This window comes from Tupaia chinensis, unplaced genomic scaffold, assembly GCF_000334495.1.
Source record: "Tupaia chinensis unplaced genomic scaffold, TupChi_1.0 Scaffold000287_1, whole genome shotgun sequence".
Lineage (NCBI taxonomy): Eukaryota > Metazoa > Chordata > Mammalia > Scandentia > Tupaiidae > Tupaia > Tupaia belangeri.
The window spans coordinates 1252571-1256634 of record NW_006159771.1 but is presented as its reverse complement, the minus strand read 5'-3'; the positions used below and the strand labels follow the sequence as shown (position 1 = coordinate 1256634).

Sequence of the window (4064 nt, the reverse complement as noted above, 5' to 3'; positions counted from 1 at the left end):
GTTGGAGGGGACAGGGCCAGAGCAAGCAGCAGTCCCACCATCTCAACACACCCGTAGCTGGCGTCTCCTAGTCACACAGCTCTTGCCCCGAAGGAGGAGCCTGACGGAGCGACTGCCCAGAGAAATCTACGCCCTTGGCAGAGCCGGGTCAGAGGAAGAGGCCCCGGAGTGCGTGATCTGCTGTGAGGAGTTCGTTCCTGGAGACCTTAACTGCCGTCTGCCCTGTCAGCACTTCTACCACCTGGGCTGCATCGACGCCTGGCTGAAGAGGTCCCCCACGTGCCCCTGCTGCAGGAGGCGGGTGAGTGCAGCAGCCTCCACCCCGGAGACCCACTGAGGGACGTCCAGAGGAACCCGAGTGTGGCTGATCGGAGTCTCTTCTCACGGAGGCAGGAAGTGGCCCAGGAGAAACTCACAGAAATCGGACGACTTCTTCACTACGGCCTGCGCACCTGTTCAGAAAGGACAGTCATTGTCCACCTTGCGATTGCTCCAGTTCCCGGGAGTTGCGGACGCCGTTGCAGAAGCTGTGATCATTCAACGGCGCGCCCTTTCGACCACTGTGCTGTTTCCCAAATAAAGTCACATTTCTCACCTAAGCGCTTACGTGAAGCCACTCGCTTTAAGGTTTTATTCAAGGGCACAGCTTGTAATACGGAAGGCCGATGAACGCCAAGTGTTTATTGAACACATAAAGTATTGGGAAGCCATGTTTACTCGGCATGGGGTGGGGGACGTGGGACCAGCCTCGGAGGTGCGGAGGTCAACGCCGTCGAGGACAGGCTCAGGCGTCAGGTGGGTCTTGGCGCCGCAGGTCCAGGCGTGCCGAGGGCTCTGTGGTCTGCGGAGTGGCCCCGGGAGGAGGCAAAGTCAGAAGACCTAGCTGGAAGGGTTAGGAGGTGCCAGCGAGGGGCGCAGGGGGTCATCAGTTCTGAAGGTCCTGGACGATGCCCATGGGTGTAGACTCCCTGGGCACAAGTGTTTTCGGGCTCCATGGTGCCAGGGAGGCTGGAAGAGTGAAAGGAGGAGGCTGTGGCCCAACAGTCCGGCCTTGCACGAGCTCTGGCTCTCAGAGTGGGGGCTGCAGGGCCTGGCTGAGGCGGAGAGGACCAACCCTGTCCCCAGAGCTATAGGAGGTGGCGACAAAGCCCCCACACAAGCAGCAGGAGCCCAGGGACTCCCCCGGGATTCGGCCGCAGTCAGGCCTAGCTCTGCAAAGAGTGAGTAAATCTGCCGCCAGGACTTCCTTCTCGTCCCCTTCCAAAACGCAGCCACCGCCCTCGCCCACCTCTGCACAGTGTGGGCGCTGAACACTAGCTTGGGTACTCCGACTGAGACGGGCACCCAGCGGTGCGTAAGGAAGTGCCAGGACGAGGCCGGCAAGTGGTCGTTCAGGTGCTGCACTCCCCATGGACCTCCGCGATGTGAGTTCTAGATCCGGTGTTGTGCTGCTCTCTCTCTCTCTCTCTCTCTCTTTCTCTCTCCCTGGTGAGTACATGTGCCCTATGGCAAATTTTTAAATACTAATTTTTTTTTTTTTTTAGGTTTTTGCTATAGGGTGCGTGTGCTCACCAGAAAGACATAGAGAGACAGAAAGTGAGAAATCACGCCCTCCCGGGGGTTGGCCACGCCACAATCTCCTCTCCTCCATTCTCCTCTTGGGATCTTGGGCATGCACACATACGAGCCCAGCATTAGGTTAAGCCACCAGGTCCAGGACTCGAACTGCAGTCAACTACATGGGAGTCTAGCAACATAGCCATTACACTAACTGCTCGCCCCCTGGTGTGATTTTCAAACCACCAGGTCCGGGACTCAAACCACAATCGGCCATGCGGGAGTCTAGCGTAGTCACCACCATGTCACCTGGTGGCCCATAGGAAGGGTTTTTGAGGGCGAGCTTGAGCGTTTGGCTGGTAGGATCAGAGGCTCTTCCTGCGGCCTTGGTTAGACCTCGGGGCCTTAGGCCTGTGTGTGGTTCATGCTTTCTCTCTCTTCCAACAGGAAGTCCTTGATTCTTACGCACTGCACCCAGTGAGACATCTCTGCTTGGACAGCCTGGTCCATGAAAGCCAAGTAAGACCAGCAAGGAGGGTCACTTGTCATGGGAAGGTGTGCATTTGCAGGTGCCTGTTCTGGCTCTGTCCCCCCATCTAGCCTAGCCCTGCCGATCGGAGCCACCACTGTCAGCTGGGAGCTGTCATCCGAGGTGCAGGAGCCGAGGCGGTTTCCCACCTGCCAAGGCCAGGCTGGGTGACCTCTGATACCCTCGGCCATGGAGGGTGCTGAAGAGGGTGAGAGTGGGTGCCCCGAACGTGAGGGGGCTCATGGGGAGTCACTGGCTTTCCTTCTGAATACGGGACCTCAGGTGGCTCTGACTTTTTTTTTTTTTTGAGAGGTTTTTGCTATAGGGCGTGTGCGCTCGCCAGACAGACAGAGAGAGACATAGAGACAGAAAGTGAGAAATCACCCCCCAGGGCGGATGGTCACGCCGCAATCCCTTCTCCTCCATTCTCCTCTCAGGATCTTGGGTACGCACGCACACGCACCCGGCGTGAGTTTTAAGCCACCGGGTCCGGGTCGTGAACCGCGGTCGACTACGTGGGAGTCCAGCAACATAGCCATTACGCTAACTGCTGGTTCCCTGGTCGCTCTGACTTTGACAGGACCATGAGAGGTGCTGCCAGAGGACCGGGGTCCATCAGCACCAGCAGCTGGCGTAATGGTTACATAGCCGTTCCACCAACTGCTGGTTCCTGGATCTTAAGTTTAATTACTCTGAAATGACATCATTTAGTGCCCAATGTTTAACAAGCACCCACTTATCACTGCTAACTATGGAATCAGCATTACTTGTAGCTGATTGGCTGCACACACACACACACACACACACACACACAACTAAACTAAAACCACTTTTTCTTTTAACAAAAGATAGAAATCCTAAAGAAGAAGGGCGAGATTACCAATGAAAGGGCTTACTTACTACTCTAGCACTGTAGTTCCAGTCTCAGAACCTCCCAAGGCACTGGAAAGAGAATACAGAAAGAAGTGAGGGTGTGGGAAATGATACGAATAGTTCTTAACTGTGGCCCCATTTTTGCTTTGAGACAATACAGAGTCTAGCAAAGAAGGAAATCATTGCCCCTGGAGGTGAAAACGAAAGCTTTGGAGACCAGCAGTTAGCGTAATGGCTATGTCGCTGGACTCCCATGTAGTCGACCGCGGTTCAAGTCCTGGGCCCAGTGGCTTCAACTCATGCCGGGCGTGTGTGCGTGTGTGCCCAAGATCCCTAGAGGAGAATGGAGGAGAAAGGATTGCGGTGTGGCCATCCCCCCCGGGGGGTGATTTCTCGCTTTCTGTCTCTCTGTCTCTGTCTGTCTGGCGAGTGCAGGCGCCCTATAGCAAAAACATCTAAAAAGAGAAAAAAAAGAAAACAGGAAAGCTTTGGTTTGGATGGGAAAGGCGCGTCAAGAGTAGTAGATTCAGTGTACCCAGAGGGAGCGCTGGGGTCGGCCTCTTGAACTAAGGGGTTTCTTCTTGGCATCCAAGTCCTTCTTCCTTTCTTCAAGCTTTTTACCCGGGGTAGGGACGGCGCAGTTCTGAGTCAGATGCATTCCAACCGCGTTGCCCAAAGGAAATCCAAGCAGGAACCGAGCCTGATGTCCGCGCGGAGGCCGTGGCTACAGCTCTGCCGGAAGTTGGCGCCTGCCTCCCCTGACGAGCGGGGGCGGAACCCGCCCTGTCTTTGCTTTTCGTGCTTCAACTCAGTGTACCTCTTTAGGTTGACATCAATAGCAATTCTTTTTTCTTTTTTTGTTAAATTATTTTGTAGTCATTTTTTTTTTTTTGACCAGAGTGAGACAGAGAGAGAGAGAGAGAGAGGGAGAGGGATAGTGAGAAAGCAAGTCACTTGGTTCGGGACTCGAACCACAGTTGACCATGTGGGAATGTCCAGCACCTTATAACCACCATGCCACCTGCAAAACCTGAAATTAATAGCAATTCTTTTTTTTTTTTTTGGAGAGGTTTCTGCTATAGGGCGCGTACGCTCGCCAGCCAGA

General features: G+C 54.7%; 1 pseudogene; it reads right to left on the bottom strand.

Moving 5' to 3' along the window:
- Nucleotides 1-469: 469 nt before the first annotated feature.
- Nucleotides 470-4064, bottom strand: part of LOC102498480 (SWI/SNF-related matrix-associated actin-dependent regulator of chromatin subfamily E member 1-like) — an 11347-nt pseudogene continuing 7752 nt past the window's right edge.